Source organism: Anarhichas minor, unplaced genomic scaffold (assembly GCF_050575085.1).
Source record: "Anarhichas minor isolate MPS153535 unplaced genomic scaffold, ASM5057508v1 ptg000087l, whole genome shotgun sequence".
Taxonomy (NCBI): Eukaryota; Metazoa; Chordata; class Actinopteri; order Perciformes; family Anarhichadidae; genus Anarhichas; species Anarhichas minor.
In genome coordinates, this window is record NW_027466533.1 from 2355560 (window position 1) to 2375620 (window position 20061).

Here is a 20061-nt window from a genome sequence, read left to right on the forward strand (position 1 = left end):
CACACGCACACACATACACACAATGTGGCCTCTTAAGGGGGTCAGTGTGCCAGACAGCCACAGGCTAAGCAGACCGCTCATAGTCAAAGTGCACCGTGGGACAGTAGAGAGAACAGGACTGGTCAAAGGGGAAATGGAGGGTTTCATTGCTGTCTTCTGCTCAATCTACCAACGGCTGGAGCTTGAGGGAATAGAAGAAAAAAAAGAGAAACCTAAGAACCACCAAAATAAAGAGCAGCTCTCACTCTTGTTATTGCATGATGCACAGGCATGCATCAGTGTACCTGCCAAATCAGTTTAGCTACCAGCTGAGGACAAATAGCCCTCTGACAAACAAAAGACAGCAGGATACATTTGATAAATACAGATTCTATGTCATGATATTTACTTAAACTTGTGAGAATCCTGCACTGAGACATAATAAACAGAGGCTAAGTAACACCTCTAAATTTTCATTGAGAACCCAGCAGTCCTCATGGAAAATTGTTCTGCATCAATAAATTAGGAACATCATTACTGTGAAAACAGTAATAGAAATAGTGGGTTTTCTGTAAGCATGATGATGCATGCTTTGTCGTTCTCTTGTATTTCGTTAAAGATTTAAATTTTCCATCAGCTTTGCATGGAACATCGCAAGAGCATTACTTGCCTCTCAGTTTGTTTGTTTTCACAATGTAGAGGGAGCTTCAAACCAAATCATAACACTGTCTCTGAGCACCACATAGCTAGCACTAAAGGCATGTGCATGTATAATGGAGATTGGCATGAGGAAAAAAAGGTGCAATTACTGTTGAATTGCAGCAGATTGAGATATTCCCAGCTGATTCCTGTTGCAGTAGATCATTCAGCCTCAGCTCAGGTCTATACTATCTGAATTTGACTAGAGGGATTAAGCTAAACTTCTACACAGTCTCTCTAAAAGAGACATTAGGTTGTGCGCACACACACATAATTACAATGATTGTTTATGAAATCATGTTGTATTGATGAAATCCAGGGTTGACAGCTGCAAGTGATGAGTATTATTATTATTTTTTTTTTTCATTTGATGAAAAGCTACTGTTTGCCAAAATATTAAATTGAACTATTGTAGTCTCAGGGCTCAGACCCCATCTACTCTATGTCTAGCTCTTTCAGATCAGCGGCTGCGTTTATCTGTAGCGTCGTCATATGTAACTGTTCTTTCCCAACGGGGCACTTTTTTGCCCCTTCGCTTTAATCCATGTCAGCCTCCCATTCTCCTGCTGTTGGCTGTGTGGTACCAATAGCTCCCACTGCTTCAGGCTGCTTTCTTCACATAATCTGATCAGTAACTGCCCCATTTCCTCACCTGGAAGATAATCTCTTCGTCACAGGTGCCCATGAATTACCTACAGTGGCCCACAGATGACAATAATGAAATTCTTACCGATATATTTGGCGGCTTACTTAAAAAGATAACATGAACAGATTTAACGTTACAGTAAATATTTGTATGCTGCAATGTTGGCCGGGTCTCTCTTGAGACAATGTACCTCAAGATGAATGAATAAAGAATAATATACATATTTATGTATCTTTTTTGCTCAATTATGAGAACATTTAGTTGACCTGAAAGGTGCTCAATACGAAATACAGAGCATTTCTTTTTCCTTTACCATTTATATTTAGTGTTGGTTCTTGGTATCTTCTATTCTTATATATGGTTAACGTGGACACCTAAGTAACAAAAACCTACCTTACACAGGCCTACTTAAACGTGCTATATACGAGATCGGGAGCATTTTGTTTGCCTATCAGCGGCTTGCAACATGTTGACGCTAACGGTGCTAACAGCGCTAACAGTGCAAACAATGGCGACAGTGCTGACAGAGGTAACGGTGTTTACCTGAGGAGGAACCGGAGGGTGGGCACTACGTTTCCGTGACGACACAGTGGGTCGGTACAGCATTATCAGCTGTAACCGCCGTATGAGAGCGGTGCAGTGCGGGGGCCATGAGCTAGCCAATGGGGCCCGCTCACATGCACTAAACGGCACGTACGGCTGCCCGGCTATGTAAACGTAGCACTACATGCTGTGAATACCGTACGTAGCACATGTAAGGAAAGCAGTTTGGGATTCCCACTGGAAGATGAAAACAACTCATCCTTTATGATATTGTTGAAAGGACGGATACAGAGAGAATATGGAAAAGAAAGCAATGTTCACTAACAAGGACCACACCAATAACAGTATGAGTTTAGAGAGGTTTATTGCGTAGTGGAATGATTGTTAGATTCAAGAAGCGGAAGGGGTCGAGGGATGAATAGATATAGGATAGAGGGATGAAAGGGAGTAGGGTAGAGGGATGATGGGATGTGGGGTAGGGATGAAGAGATGAAGGGATGAGGGGTAGGGGTCGAGGTAGAGGGATATAGGGTAGGGGTGGGGTAGAGGAATGAAGGGATGTAGGGTAGAGGGATGAAGGGATGTAGGGTAGGGATGAAGAGATGAAGGGATGTAAGGAAGAAGAAGAGGAGGGTTTGTAGGAAGGAGTTTAGGCGATCGAAGGGGGAGCGTTGATGTCCAGTGGCTGGCGGGAACGGAGACTGTAGAGTGGGGCTTGTCTCTTCAGAAGCTCTGGCAGTGCAGAGTCCCCAAAGATAGCTCCATAAAGACTGATGCCGATAGCGTTTCTGGTGTCGTTCGGGTTGGAAGGATGTGGTCGGAAATTCCTTGGCTTGAAGCGGTGGAGGCGGCGCTGAGTAAACTCGGGGGGTATTATGGATCGGCCCAAGATAGCGAAAGTGGTGGTGAGCCCGAGACCGCAACAGGGGATCTTGCGGGGAGTTCGGTTGGTTGAACTTGAGCTTAAGTAATCACGGATGGGTTCGTACAGACTTGGGTATGAGTCTGGTCGGAAAAGGTAGATGGGTTGAGGTGGACTGTATTGGTTGGTCTTGCGGCGTTGAGGTCATAGACGACTGTGTCGGGAGGATGGATGTGATGTCTGATGCGGTGGCGTCTCGGGACGGATGGAGTTCAAGGCGGTGAACTCGGAGCAGCGAAAGAAGCTGGCAAGAACGTGGACTTTAATGCTTTGTCCATGAAGGGAGACGGATGACCTGAGCTGAGGGCGAGGATGCCGCAGGTGAGGAGGTCCGAATTGAGGGGCAGCCGTTTAGGCGTAGTTTGGCTTTACGGACCTTCGAGTAGCATGGCGACGTGTGAGTGGGTAGGCTGGGCACGGAGCCATGAGGACAGTTCGTGTAGAAGTTAATTCCACTTATGTAAACCTGTATGGTGGAGGGCTTAATCTTAAGGAGGGAAATGGATAAGTGACTGAAGGTCGTGGGGGTAAGGATCTCGAGTGGCAGGAATGGAAGGAGTTGCAAAAGCTTGGAAGCGGTTCCGTCCGGTGAGGTACGATGAGAGCTTGGGGGCGACGTTGTTGAGGATGCCATCTGCGCTATATTCTGAGTGGATGGCAATGGTCTTTAATGGACCGTTCATGCCCCAAAAGAATGGCTACTATGGGATGCATTTCGTCGATCGTGGAGGAAGGTGTGGGGGATGAGAATTCACACGGCCAAGGACCGATTGTCACTGTAGAAGTCGTCAAAGCTGATCGAGGGTGCTGCGTCTGTGAAAAGCTGGATGTCTTCCGGCTTGGTGATGTGTTCGTCGTGGAAGAAGGAGATGCCGTTCCGGGAGGAGAGGAACTGGTGTCAGTTAGCTCGGTTTACGTGCTTCGTCGAGTGTGACATGGTCATGGAGGTTTGTAACGGCGGCGGCGACTAACGGTATGTGTGGCAAGGAGGATTTAGTTTAATCTATTGATTCTATTTATTTATTTTATCTGGTAGAGGAAAGCTGAGTGTTTAGACCGTGTGCTGGGTTTGAAGAAGGCCATGGCTGAGCGTCGGTACCGTTAGTTGGGATCGGTGGTAAGGACTTGGAGGTGCTGGTGATGTCTGCCTTAGGTGACCGGCTTCTTCGCCTGCGAGGCTGATGGGGAACGTGGAGTGATCGATTCTTATGTACTTCGTGGAGAAGTCCGGGCTGGGAATTAAGTGGAGCCTTGTGATGTCTGCTCAGGTGGGGAGTGGCTGTTTGAGTGCAGCGACCGAGCTTGTTTAGCAATCCCCGGGGATGTGGGGATTGCGTGTGGATGGCTCGATAATTGGGCAAGGTTCATGTGGTTACTGGTGATCGATAGCCTGTGTTGTGTTGAACGGAAAGGCAGGAGCGAGGGAAGAGGAAAAGATGCTGGGATGAAAGGATGCATGTGCGTGGGTTGGAAGTGCAGATTGGGGAAAAGAGGCTGCAGGGTGAGATATCCCTGATGCAGAGAGAGTAAGGAGTGGGTGCGATACGAAATGGCCATCTAGAGGGGCTGGTGTGAGTGACTGGGCTTGTCTGGCGTCGACGTAGCGCCTGACACTGGTGGCTCGGCAATCGAGGGAGGTGTAGTGCCGAGCGGCCGTGAGCAGTTTGAAGAGTTTTGCTTTTCTGTCGGACTGGTGGAAATGGATGTTGAGCTGGGTGAGTGCATACTTCAGTCGAGAGACTGTCCACTCTGATGTATGGGGCCATCGGAGCGTTGGCCTGGGGGAGAAGGGTCGCTGTGGTTTTGGCCGTTCGAGCGGCTGGATCTCGAGGGGGTGGAAGAGCGGCGTTGTGGAGGGACGATGTCCCTCGGGGATCTCCTCCTGGGGTTGTTGGAAGGCAAAGGACCGACAACTTCGGAATTGTCCGAGGATAGGGTTAGCTGTGGCTAAAAGTGAAACTGGTGGGGGGGGGATAAGTCAGAGGACGCTGGAATTGTCTGCTGGCGGAGCTGTGGAAAGGAGGTGGGAGGAGTTAGCCGAAGTGGCCGAGGTGGGTGGAACATGGAAGGTAGAAGTAACGGAACATGAAAGGATGCCAGGATGGATGCCTGGGTTAATCGTGAAGTTAGTGGGAAAAACATTGTGAGGAGATGTCTCTAGCGCGGAGTGAGCTTGACGACCAGAGTCAGTATGGCATGGGGCAACTTAAGGCAGGACGCAGTCGACTGCCCTTCTCTAAACACATCTAAATTGAGGCCAACAGCAGACTGGAAGCAGCAGCCTAACTTATGCTAAAACACCTTCTCCTACTGAACGCCGTATATCTGACTCCCGCATGCAGTTTGACAGATATTTAATCGTGGCTCGTCTTGAAGAGGATCGGTTCATAGCCTTGGTACCGGTCTCATTACCCTAATCGGGTACTTATTGGCTGTATTAAACTCAGATTAAAGATTCATGATCAGAGTATACAACCTGGCCCTCTGGAGGGACTGATGTAGATGGATGGGCTTCTTCCGCCGTGTGATGCGTCATGACGTCATCGGCGCGCGCCTGTCGTGGCGCCGGGAACCCGGAAGTGCTCTGGAGGCTCGGAGAGCGAGAGGGGTGCTGCTACCGGTGCTTGGAAAGTTTGGAAAGGTGCGCTTTGTAACGAACGGACTGATGTAAAGGACTGTTGCGTTGGATGATTGCTTTCTTCGTTTGAGAGACTGTCCACTCGGAGAAGTGGAATATATAGAGACTGTCGGGGCCTCGGAATGGTGAATGAGGGTCACGGTGGTTTCACCGGTTGTTCGAGCGCCTGGAACTCCGGCTGTCGGGAGAGCGGCGTGGGTGAATAATTGGATTCCGAAATCGGGATCTCCCCCCCGGGCTGTTGGAAGGCGGGGGCGGACGGCTTCGGAGTTGACGGAGGATGGTTATCGAGAGCTGCGGGGAATGTGGATGGCTAAACGCAGCCGAAGTTGCTAGCGGCGAGCGTGGTGAGAAAAAGAGGTAGCTTCGGGATATGGCTGGTCGTCCGGAAGGGTCGAGGAGAGCCTTTGTGAAAGGTAAGCAGTTTTAAGATGTTGTTTGTCTGTCGTGCCTCGTGTTGAAGCGTATGAAAGCTGAGTCAAAGAGCGTTGCTCGTCTGTCTTGCGTCGTATGAAAGCTTGAAGCTGAGTCGGAGAGCGTTTGCTCGTAGGGGTTGAGGTAGAGGGAATGTGGGGTAGGGATGGAGCGTTGCTAGTCTGCTAAGTCAGAGAGCGTTTGCTCGTCTGGATGTGGGGTAGGGGTCGAGGTAGAGGGATATGGGGTAGGGATAGAGCGTCTGCTGAGTTAGAGAGCGTCTGTCATACGTCATGTGAAGACAAGAGTCGAAGAGGAAGTGAACGGGTTCGTTGTGCTTAAATACTCTGTGCAGAGGAAATGAGCTGTGTTCTTGGCGTGGCCCTGTTCCTGAACAAAGTTTATAAAACTACATAAATGAGGGAAGAGGAGAATAAGTCACAGACAAGAAGGCAGGAAGGAGTGGAAAAGAGGGCAAGAGGGAAGAACTTCAACCCCGGGGTTCAATGAGGCTTAAGTCCAAAACAAAACAAAGCGAATGTAGATGTCAGTAATAAAAGCTTCATTAAAAGGTCAAAGGTTCGAGAGGTCACTCAGATGAATTCTCCCCATGCACCTCTGAATTGCCGCCCTGATTCACTGCAACACTAGAGTTGCATCCAGCCGCCTCTCTGCTCTGATGCAAGATGGCATCTTAAAACAAGCAGTTTACATTAAAAAGGTCAGCTGGGGGAGGGCACCCAACTGAATCTGTGGCTCAAGATAAAGAGGGCATCTGAGCAACAACAACATTAAAGCAAAAAACACACACATGCACACAGTCCTGTCTGTCTGATAGCTTTTAAAAAAAAATTGTATTTAGAAGCACATGCTTACATACTGTAGGTAGATGTATATGTGCATGTGAGCACACAGACATACACACACACACACACACACACACACACACACACACACACACACACACACACACATTGCTTCACTGCCTCTCTCACAAAGCACACAAGGTACCCAAACACGTGTTCAAATACCAACGAAGCACAGACTCGCCTCCGAAAGGTTAGTGAAATCCAGAAATCAACAAGACCAGAGTTTAAATGCCAAACAGTTTGAGATGCAGACAAAGTTAGATTTCCATCAGTGTAAAGAAGTCACAAATAAGGTTGATCTCGGAAGGTGAAGATAAAATAAAAAAGGCTAAAAACGAGCACACTGAGTTTTTTGTCGAGCTGACCTGGGATGTGCATGTGAGAAAACAAAATGTGAACCTACGCCTTTAACTAATTAACTAAGTTTTAATGAATTTTATAATGAGATGTATGAAATAGGTGTATTTGCAAGGTTGAATATCTATATGTAATTATGTGTGTGTGAACTTGTGTGTGTGTGTGTGTGTGTGTGTGTGTGTGTGTGTGTGTGTGTGTGTGTGTGTGTGTGTGCGATGGCTGCTTCCTCCGCCGACACGCAGCCACAGTGAACGGCTGCTTGATTAATTCTGATCCACTTAATTAGAAAGCTGACGATTTCCCGCGTGAATACTGATAACGCGGGGAAACTGCTGTCATTGACTGTTATTGACTGATGAGTTCATTAAGGCTTAAGAGAGGAACATGGTTGTCAAAGTGAAACTTTCTTGCCTGAAAAAAAAGAAGAAGCCTCCCCCTTCCACCCATACAGCAACAACAACAAAATATCTAACCGTGAAAGACGGTCGGTGCCACATCCAAAGCTCTGGTTAAATTACACACACACAGATATAAACCGTGAGATAAAACCATAGCTGAGCTGTGACATAAAGAGACATTAGCACTGTGAGGAAACAAAGTCGCCGTCTCCAAAGCTCACAGATGTGCCAATTCTGTCTCTACGCCAACATTCAGTGCCAAAGCTAAAGGTGTGCGTGTGCTAAATTTGACTCAGAGCTGAGGCAACAACATCGCGACAAAAACCTTATATGTGAGCATCAGCAGGGAAGTTTTGACAGCTGCACGTGTGCAGGTGTAACTTTCCTTCTGTTACCGCGAGCAGTGAGGCGCTTTGACGAGAGAGAGAGAGAAACGTTCTCCCCGTGCTGCTGCGTACATTTATGATCGACAGAAACATGCAGAGACGCAAACCAAAATAACCAGACGCTGTGACTCTTGAGTACTGTACCGAATCATGCCTGTTTTTTTTGGTGTTCATCAACGGGTTTCCGGCCATGCTCATGCAGTAAACAGAGGACCTTTCCTATGATGTGAGATATCAGTTGAAACAGAAGAGTGAGAGGAAGATGGACAGGCCAATAGTGAGAGTACGTGAGGAATGTGTGTGAGGAGGAGTGAGGGCTGTGTCGGGAGTGTAAGGGGTCCAGAGGGCACTCCTTCCCCCCGTGGAGATCTCTCCAGTAGGGTAGACAGTGATAGCATGGACTTCTTGATCTCCAGCCCCACCAACAATCTCTGCATGTCCAGCTCCAGCTGATCACGGGCAACTCTGCTAAACAATGCCTCTCCCTCTCTCTCTCTCTCTCTCTCTCTCTCTCTCTCTCTCTCTCTCTCTCATATTCTCACCCTCTTTGTTATAAATGCAGAAACTCTGTGATTGCTCTGTCGGCGACTGGCGACACGTAGTTCCCCTCCATCCGCATGCTGACATGGGCACCGACAACAAGTAACTCAATCAAGATGAAACCAGCAGAGAAAATGAACCAGTGACAGGTCTTCCAAAATATGCAGCTCAAGTCAGAATAGATAGATTTCGATCAGCGTGATTCATCATTCTAATTTGAACGTCTGTCTGCTTCACTATAGGGGCCCAAATGCATACATACCCCCTAAGTGAGTCGGTTACAGGCCTCTTGTCTCCTACACACATCTCACGCAAATCAACTTAGGCAATATTGGAAAGCCGCGATCATGCATAATTCTGATATATTGCTTTGGTTTATTAGGAGAAAAACACAGAAACCAGAAATATGATCTATTTCTGTGCTGCTCCCTTTGCCCATTTTGGTAGCTCCCACTCACTTCCACAAAACCCATTAAATGTGAAACTTGTACATTAACACACACACACACACGCATTAGGGCACAATGGGGAGGTCAGGTTTGGCATCGGGTTCCTGCTTTATACGTTTTTATTTGCCAAATTTAGGTCACATATCAATCTGAGGGCAGACAAAAAAGGGAAACCAACTAGCTTCACAAGAGACACGTTGTAACGTTCCCATCTGAGAGAGGTCGTTTGCGTTGCTCGACATTTTTGCAGTGCTTCCCACAACCCAACAGTTGCACCCCAACCTCCTTTGAAGTCAGCTAGAATTACTTATGACACAATAAGCTGCAACAATGAAGCAACAAAAGAGACTGGAATTTAAAAGGGCATTCCTCTTTACCCAAACTCCACCCAAAACAACGCTGCAAAATTTTTACTATAGCTCCGTAAAAATTGCTCCAAAAGTGGTCGCAGGTGGCAGGTTTGCCGCCGCTGAAAATTCCGATCCAGTTCGGAAACTGAAAGTACACGATAGTGTTTTTAATATCCTCAACAATGATTAACATCTTGGTGTAATCCAGACTTGGCAGAGGGGCTTAACCAGAGCTCCCACACTGGCTCCGAGCCAGGCTGGCGCTGTGACTTGTCTTCCCACAGACAGAGGGATGATCCTGGGACGGGATGGGAGATGCGGGGGCCTGGACGGACTGGCTGCAGACACAATACTGGCACAGTGACAGCAGCCACCGACCAAGACTAATCTCGCTCGACCAAACACAACACGCACACACATGCACCCACACGCGTGTATTTATGTAGTCTGTATTCTAAAATACTGCTTACGCTTTGAGTGATGTTCAGTATCCATAACACGAAAGAACACATTGTGACGCATTATTTTGTAAATTACAAATTAATTTGGAGAGTAAAACTTGATGCAAAACTGCATGTTGAGGGAGTAAGTGCATTTAAAACTTTCTTTCTTTCTTTGAATTAAAAATATCCACACGTGAACGATGTTACAGCAGTAGGAAAATCATGCACAGACCAAGTTCCCTTCAGTAGCGCTAAAACCCGCTGTCATCTGAGTGTACACTTTACTTGGCAATTATTGCCATAATCAAACAGGCTTATGTATATTTTACCAAAAATCTTGTCACAGTAGAATCCCCGGTTCCTTGTATCTATATTTGACCGGTTGGTTAGGATGACGAGGGAGACATTTGGACATAAAACACTGTTAATAGTCAGAGCATCATTAAGGGATCTTTCCTCATAACTGGCTTGGCGGGGGGCAGAAGAATGATCAAGAATAATGTGCGGTGCTTTGTAGCCACCCAGGTCACCGCCTGCATACAAATCCGCAATAAGGAGGAGAGGCAGGGAAGGAGGGAAGGCTGGGGACGAGGCGGGGGGTCTCAAACAGTGAATGGGTTTGAGAGGGGAAGGGAGAGAGGGGCAGAGGGTGAGGAGAACCGATCTCAATAAGGCGGGTCATTTCTGTGTAGCAAGTTCAGAGATTCTGCAGGTCCTTGTTGGGGAAGAGGTGGAGGGAGGTACAAGGGAGGGGAGGCTATTTGGGAGAGTTGGGGGAGAGGTAACGGGGTATATGGGGGGGGGGGGTCTTGAGCAGGCTGAGGCCCAGAGCGGTATTCAGTGGGGGTAGGCTGCTCCAGCTCCGACGCTACTACAAAGCTGGACTCCTAGGGTTCATGAATAAGGCGAGGAAATGATCAGAAAAAAGGGAAAAGAACCCTGAGAGATGTTTAGACAGATGGCCCACTTGAAACGACGCGAGGACACAGAGAGAGAAAAGTGATTTTAATGAAACTTCAGATTCAGTAAATAATTGATCTTTATTCCCTCCCCCTCAAAATCCCAGCAGAAAGGTGAGAGTAAATTTGATGTGTTACAAGTGCCTTTCCAACAGACATTAAAAGATACTGGTTGCTTTAAATCCTTTAGATTTAATTAAAGTGACATCATGAGAAGGGGCTGGAGGAGAGGGGGAGAGAGAGAGAGAGGGGCAGGGAATCAAATGGAAGATGTTCAGAAAAGAACTGTGGTGCCAAAGAAAATAGATAGCAGGGGACTTCTCTCCTCCTCCTGTCGTTCTTAAAGGGCCACTGAGAGCCTTTGAGGGAGAACATGCTAGTCAGTATTTTTAGAAATTTCATTTGATGGGATTCTGGCAAACATCTCTGCTCTGGGCCTTAGATGTAATATCAAATGTTACTTGCTGGGGACTCGATGATGTTTTATGAATTTAGTGAGCATGAATTATTAATGGCCAAACCACTATCAAATATCTAAAATGTGCAACTAATTATTTGATGGGGGAGACAGACAAAAAAAAGAAGAAAAAAAGGTATCGCTTTTGTGATTCTGTCAAATTAATGCTGATTATTTGACCATATCAAACCTTCACACTTGACTTCCCTCATAAGAGGGAAGAGAAAAAGCCAGAGGAGATTTCAAAGGTTTTCGGTTGCATAGCATGGCTTTTTCGGAGGGCTTTGAATAGAGAGGCAAATAATGTGTAAGGTGTCGCGCACTGGCACAGTATAGTGTGTACAGAAAAATGGCATAAAGAAAATCGCCAGGCCAGGTCAGCCGATCACAGAGTTTAGGCAGAGCCGCCGGGAGGTGGAGGGGAGCTTCGCCATATAAATGCTGCACAGTGTAGGTACGCCACCAACCCACCTTTATAATCATAATCCATTTCCACTGCTGTTGTCCTCCATGGAAAAGGCTCGCTCCATGAGATCACCAAATGAGTGAGAGAGAAAGAAGGAGAAAGAGCAATAACAGTGTAGAAAATAGTGTGCATGTGTGTGTGTGTGTGTGTTAAAAGGGGGGGTATCTCTCACCAGCTGAATTCCTATTAGAAAGTCCCCCTTGACAACAACCTGCCCATCCCACCCACAGCCTCCCCTCGGCCTCACCCGGACCTACCGAGGCCTAATCATACGCTTGGATTTCTCTTAGATGACATGAACATAGAATTGTAGCAGTTAACCATTCCACCTCTAGAACACGGAATTAGATTTAGGGCGACGATGCAACCCAAAACAGCTCGATTCCGGGAGCCTGTGTTCCAGTCTTAACCCAACATTTGAGCTGGGTTTATTAACCCCCTCTAACTCAACTCTCTGAGGTGTGTTGGTGTGTGTGTGTGTGTGTGTGTGTGTAGGTGTGTGTGTGTGTGTTTGTGTGTGTGTGTGTTTGCCCAAAGGCCCGTCTGCCCTGCTCGGGGTCTCATTACTGAGCGAGTGAGCGATGGCTGTTCTGCTTGGCCGACGACGGGAGCAAAGAGGTGCGCCTCAGAAAATGGGTTTTTCTGGATTTTGATTAATCAGATTTTGTGTTTCTCGGTTAGAGAAATCAAATCAAAAAGGTAGAGGATGGACTTTAAACATGTATAATATTTGGAATCACCCACACACTGTTTGACCCAGTTGTAAATGTAAAAGACTACTTTCTATGTATATATATGTATATATATATTATATATATATATATATACAGTATATATGAAAGAATATATATAAATGTGGTATGTCAAAAGAATCTAAAAAGAGAAACAGCTGCTTACGAATGCCACCATGATGTATTCGTGTGTATTTTCTTACATCCAGTCTGTATAGGAGGGGAGAGTGCTCACTTAGACACGAACATGCTGACCTTCCTAAGTGTCCTGTGATTATGATAGCCTGCCATTACTGCAAACACTCCAGGTGAACACACTGTACTGCACACCACCACACCACCACTGTGAACCTCAACCGCTCACAAGCATTGATTTTCACTTAAACCTACAGGTCCAGCGTGCACCTCTAACCCCCCCGACCATCCACAATATTTACCTAGTTGCCAGGGCGGTGGTGGTGACAGATAGGTGTACAATGTGGCTGAGAAGCCTCTCCTTTGACATCCGTGCCGGGTCTATTCAACCTGGCACCACGGGGGAGCCGCGCATGAGATGCCCCCCTTCATTTGTTCGTTCCTGCTCCGTCTCCATCCACCTGGCCATCTAACTGCTCTTATTTCTCCCGTCCTCGCTTCTTCCCACCCATTGTCACCTTCTCTGTGGATGTTGGGTTGCTTCTATGTTCTTAATAATTGCTTCCTTTTCAAAAAGATAAACCGTAGTTTCCTTAGATTGGCTTTTTTCTGTTAGTAGCTGTGACCTCAGCGGCCACAAACTAAGTCATCAATGAACAGAAAATGGGAACAACACATGCAAAGGGTCTTGTATCGCAGTAGGTCAAGAAGACATAGTTGTCTATAGGAGAATGTTCTTCAGCTTTTTACTTGTTCTTCAAGTTCCTTCACTTGTTCATTCTTCACTCGCTCGTGGTTTAGGGATTTTCTCTTTCACGAAAAAAACAGACACTGCTGATGGCAAAGCTGAAATTCTGGCCCAAGATTTATTTTCCTCAACTCTTTTTCTTAATTTCAATATAATGTGGGACAATGTGTTACATAATCTACCAAGTTATATGTAATAGGGCTGTCAAAATATCAAATTTTCTTTACACAATTATCCTGGCCAAAGGAATACATGATATGATATACATGAAAAAATAAATAAAAATGTGTGTGTGGGTGTGTGTGTGTATGTGTGTGTGTGTGTGTGTGTGTGTGTGTGTGTGTGTATGTGTATGTGTATGTGTATGTGTATGTGTATGTGTATGTGTGTGTGTGTGTGTGTGTGTGTGTGTGTGTGTGTGGAGGTGTGTATGTGTGTGTGTGTGTGTGTGTGTGTGTGTGTGTGTGTGTGTGTGTGTGGAGGGTTGGGAGGGTTGGTGGGGAAGGAGACAAAGAAAAGTAAAGAAACGGAAATTATCTTAAAGGCGCTGAACAATACACAATATTTACATTTTTGAAAATATCCCGGTCATCATCAATACCGGTATATTGCGACACCCCTTACATGTATACATTATTTGGATCAAAGTTTTGCTTTTCTATACAGAATTTCCATCCCCTTCCCAAGTCAACGTTACATGGCTCGGGCCATTCCATTTGGCTCCTGAGTGATGGATGCTGCTGGAAACTAGATGGAGGTCTGGGGCCAGTCACTCTCCAGGTGGTTACCAGGGAAAAGGCCCCAACCTTGTGTAGGAATGATAGGGGTCAAAGGTCAACCTGCAGGGGACAGTAACGGTGACCAGCCACTTGGACACAATATTGTACAAGCAGATATTATAATGCCCATATGTACCCTAGACTACAGACACACACACACACACACACACACACACACACACACACACACACATACACACACACACACACACACACACACACACAGCAGTAGGGTGCTTTCTCAGACCACTGGTTTGTTCCAGTCAGAAAATCAATCAATGGGAAACAAAGAAAAGAGATTTTCGTCAATTTTTCACTTCCTCTTCTTCACCTGTTTGTGTTGTGGCAGGTAAAGTTCAATATTATAGCAACTACCTGATCTGAATATTCATGGGTGGCACAATTCCAAGTCCAGCGGGGAAGGAGAAACGCAAGGCTACAGAGCAGATTAAAAGCCCAAATCAAAGTCTTGGGGAGGATAGTGTGGAGGTGCAGATTTGAATGCATTGGTCAGAAGCAGGCATCATTGATTTCAACACTAAGTGAAGGACAAGGAGCGCGGAGCTTGGTTCCAAATCAATGACACAGTCCAAAATGTCTGCCATGCCGAGTGCAAGGCTCCCAGATTAGTGTGCAAAACGCCCGAGTGGCACAAATTTTGTCCGACACACACGTGATGAAAGCTCCAGGCGTACAAAGGAGAGGAAGACAAACACTGACTGAACCAGACAGTCCTATCCCCCTACGTAAATAATGTTTGTTTTTCTTCCCCATCATTCTAAATGAAAGAAAAAAGAAACTTGTCTATGAAATCGCATGGCATATGCAAAGGAGATCCACTTACAGGGATCCTATAGAGACCAAAGCAGTGGGTGTGATGGACTAATTAAGTAGGGCCTGTGTACTCAAACATCAATAGGTTCCATCAGACTGCACATAGCTTCTATAATGGCACATCCATGCCCAATCATAGACGGAATACTGCTGATTACACACCTGCGCATATGCACACATTTAAACACATGCAGCACTAAAATGCTTGCCGTTGTGTATATTATTGAATTGAATCTGTGTACGTCAATGAAGGCTTCGCGTCGGGACGCGTGAGCATGTTTTTATTCCTTCTTTTCACTTTGAAATCTGGGATGTAGCACCTTCTCACATTTTTGTTTAACGCTAAAAAGCTGTAGCTGTCTTCTAAGTAACTGTCTTCTAAGTCTTCTTTGTTTGTTTCTTGCTCTTCACATTAACGTAGCTTGCAAACTACAAATCAACAAAATTGGAAAAAAATATATAGTAAACTTAAAGGAAAGATGTAAATCTATTTAATCTGACCTCATCACAACTGATTAAAGAGTTGAGAAAAAGGAGATGTTGCACAAAGAGGAAGAAAAGGGACACCTCTGAATGTTGTCCTAGTGGAAGTGGGAGCAGAAATTAAAATGTTTCATATCGAGCAATCCGAAATGAATTGGGCGAGGCTGGAGGAGAGAAAAAAGAAAAATCAATGGATCTCTGGCTGCGGTGAAAGGGACGGCATCACGAATGGGATTTGCCAGTGGAGCACAGCAGCTGCCAAATAACCTAGAGCTAAAGAATTACAATAATACTGATGTGTGTGAGGGCTTTTAGAGGTATATTTCTGGAAAATTGCTCTGATGGAGGGCATAACAATGCTATCTAATTTCACTGCCCTCTCTGCTGCTCTGAAAGGAACAACAACAGATGTAACGCCACCTTCTAAAACCACCAAGGCCAGTTGTACACAAAGAAAGAGGCAGTGAGACAGAGGAAACAACCTTTTTGATTCATAATTATCGCCACACACGCAAGTTTTCAACTACAAACTCATGCTGTGTGAGTCAAATACTTTTAACCTTCCAAGGGAAGGATTGTTGTTTGCTCACCTAAATATATGCAGCTTAATAAGGAACACGATTCACGAAACATTCAGTCTAGTTGAATCAAATGACATTCATGTGCTAGAGACGGGGTTGGATTCTTCATTTGAGGATACAGAGGTTGCAATACATGGCTGTAATTTGTTCAAAAGAGAAAGGTAAAATTATGATGGTGGAGTTGCTATTCATGTTTAGAGTCATATTCCAATCTTATAACTTAATAATGAATGAAATAGAGGCTCTTTGGTCTATATTAGTCATCTGATGCTACAGGCCTCCTATGAAATTATTATTTGCGAAATGTTGGATAATGCAGCTGATGGTAACATTGAAATGTATTTGATGGGGGATCTGAACATTGATGCACTTAATGACACAGGTGCCATGAGGCTGATAGAACATGTTAGTTGACTCTAAAGAGGTACAATGCGGGGTTCCTCAGGGTAGCTGCTTGGGTCCTCTGCTATATTCTATATTCACGAATGATCTCCCATCAGTATTAGTGGATATGTAAACAGATGATTCAACTATGTACAGTGCAGAATTTCCAGTTCAGGATATCTCTTACATTAAATGATTCTTGTGGGGTGCTGGTTGTTTTTGTTTGTAGTGTCTACAGGTTTGAAATCTGTATACCTCACTGCATGGAATTCATTGGGATAATTTTCTTAAAATGTAATATGAGGACAGGGGTTTTGGTATGAAATATAATGTTAGATAATTGTTGATCATTTCAGTGTAGGACCCCAATAAGACTAGTTGGCATCATGGCTTCGGCTAATTTCAATTAACTGAACTATTAAACTAAACTGAGGAGGTTTTTTTCTATTATTTCCCTGTGTGATGTACAGTTAAAAGATTTTCTATCATCGATTTGTGGCGACCCCTTCACCAATATATAACTCTTTTGGTGATCATCACCTGTCAGACTTCAGGAAACTACCTGCTCTCCACCCCACCACTGTTTTTATGATGCCAGCTGTGTATGTGTTGATGAAAAGAGAGAAATCAAGAGCAAGGTCTGAAAAAATGAGCGAGCAACTCTTTCTCCATTACATTTTGAGCATGCAGCTGTAAAAGAACTTGAAAAAAAGGCAGAGAAAAGAGGGAGAGATAAGATGGGGTGAATAAAAGGATGAGAGGAACAAGCTCCCATCATCTATTTTTATGCTGCATTTAATTTACATTTTCTTTTTGCTGCCGATAAAAGCGGACAGGGAACACAAGGACGGTGACACCCAGAGAGCTCCCCGGGTCAGAGGGCAGGAGTTAACCTGTCAGAAGCGGAGTACTGATTATAATAAATCTACACACACACCAGAGGTCAGCTCCGGCCTCTGCTACCGATCTGACCCGCCACTCTCTCAGGGTGTGTGTGCATATCCACCAATTCAGCTTAGTGCGCGTGTGTGTGTGCTACAGCGCGCACACACGCATCCCTGTGTTTGGGTGTGTGAATAAATCTGAATGAAAGCATGAATTTACATTTGTGTGAAAGTGTGCGCATGAATATTTGCTTTTGTGGATGTGTATTCTCTTCTTTCATATTTCATATTTCTCTTTGCTGTTAACAATGGAACGTGACAACACACCAGTTGACATTTTTAGTTGTAATCTGTAAGATTATAGACTCTAATGTTCCAATCATATTGGTAATTTTAAGGATGTTGATGATTTTACACTTTGAAAAGGTTGGTATCAACTCGTATGCCAATGTCTGTCATCAAATGCCTAAGAGAACAGGGTGGTTATATTTCATTTCATGTATGCACCTGTATGTATATGACAAGCTTAATAAAGTTTAAGAAAAAAAATCTAAACAGACACAAGGACTATAATAGAACTAGTATTAAACCAATAATAGTAATAAGTCCACCAGCTATTCATCCTAAATACTTACTGCTTGTAGAAACTGATACAGTATATAGAAATGTAAACAACCGAGCTGTCGTCCACATCTCCTCTTTAATGTGAGTAGAAGGGGAGGGCCTGCTCTGTGGGGTGGAAATCTAATGCACATAAACACTAGACTTCATCTCTGGGGCTCAGAGGGCAAGACCCTGCGGCCCTCTCACAGAGGATGAAAGAGCTATCGCTGAATAAAAGAGTGAAGCTGCTATAGTGTACACATACGCGCACACTACCAGATATGTGCGCACACATAGAATACCTCATACGAAGAGCTGGAGGCTATCACAGTGTGAGGTACCATGTGGGATGTTTCTGAGCCCACACCTATGGAGGGTGGAAAGCCGCTGTTGAACGTGTAGGGTGAAGTGAGGTTGCCAACTGGAGAACTGAAAGTCTGGGATTGTACGTTCACAATTATTATTCTGCAGCTCATCTGCACATAGTTAATCAGGTAATTCGCTTTACGTTTTCTTTTCTTTTATCAAACTTTTTTTGTCGCGAGGGCAGAGAGATGCATCTTTTTTCATTTACATTTTGAGACATTTAGAGATGAAATGCAACAATCGAATCGGGTCGTATTTCTTATTTGCCACCATTGCAAGCAACCAATGCTAATGAGTACAAGGGTCATCCTCTTCATCCAGACAATACATGGAACACATGCCTCTGTGTGACTTGAATTTTCATTTATCAGAGACTACCAACAAGGAATCTTCACAGATTTGCATGTCATCTGTTTGCAGAGACTATACTGTATGCTGATGGTTTCGCTATCAATACAAAAACTGTTTTTCTTTGCCTCTGGTCTGCATATTTGAAAATTTCCATTACCTGCTTAATTTATTTGTAGAGGTTGTAGACACTTCAACACTGCTAGACCCAGCTTTATAATAGTGTCTACAAAATTATCTTAACCAGTTATTATTTGAAGGCAGGGTCCTTGTGCTCAAATCTGAAAAATAAAACCTATCATTTTAAATATTAACTAACAGGAACGATTTCCAAAACTGAGTTGTAAAAAAAAAAATATTTTAACCAACATGATTTCAAGGAGCGCAGCGAAGCAAACAATGAAGCCATCATCAATCATCTCTGCTGGTTTCCTGAAGGAAGCGACATGTGGTGGTGTAGTAGACAAGGCAAACACACACTCACACAGGTGGTTGTCACACACACCCTAGTGGATCTGAAGCTTGGCGTGACTGTTAAACATGTGGCAGTATCCCTCTGATCAGAAGACCTTTCAGAGTTATACTATATTATATATATTATTTTACGCTTATTCATACCACAGCCCTTTATCCAAGGGCTTGTTCTGCTCGGTATACTATTTTCTGAGAATTTCAACGCAAGGACGCTACTCTAGGATTAACTGAATTAAACATTACTCTACCCGAAATCTTTTGAGTATTAAAGACTTAAACCATGCAGTCTTCATATGTGGCTGCACAAAGTCTGTCATTTGATCCTCGAAAGCAGACTAGCCAATCATCGCATAGCATCAGCCAGCTCCGAGCAGGGTCCAACCACTATACAGCTGTGCAGACTCTGGTGCGATGGTTTCAGATTGTCCTCATTTTCAGGCTGGTTTAGTGGATTTGGAGCTAGTCATGCTTAAACATTGTGTAATAGTGATACTCGTTACTCTAGGTTGGAAGGAGATATAAGTTTTTAAAATGTCATGTTTCTATTCAAAAACCTGTGGAGCTAACATTAGCAGAGCATGTCTATGCTATGCTAGCTGCTGAATACACTGAATGTGTACACATGCTGCTTTTTTATGATTTAACAGTGAATAAAGATCTACCTGCTTTACAGGAACACTGTTGATCCTTAATTGTATTGTTCTTACACTGTGATCTGTAGGCTTTAACTTGTATCTTTGTCTTTGTAAGCTGATGAATGAGTTTGGCATTCTGAATATATCCTTCAAACACATATTGTAGAGCCTTTTGTCTGCTTCTCTCTGAAATCACTTATTCTTTTTGCCAAAAAATAGATTTTTTTATTTTTTTATTTAATTTTTAATGGATTGTTTAGTGGAGGGACAATTGTGGCTGAACTTGGCTTAAATTCATTGCGGCTACAATGGATTCCTTATGGATATCTTATCATTCCACTCCTTCAGTGCTATTCACTGCTCCATGGTCGACCAATATGCTCAGTATGATCAAAATATTGAAATAGTAAAGTATCAAACTCCTTGCAGTGTTTCAAAATTCCTTGCTTAAAGTGTGTTTTTTTAGCTAACCTGACCTGCTTTCATCTATTCACACTACCAAGATGTTTTGTTTCACAGAATTTCTGGGAAGCCCTCATTAGTAACTTTTTGGAAAAAGGG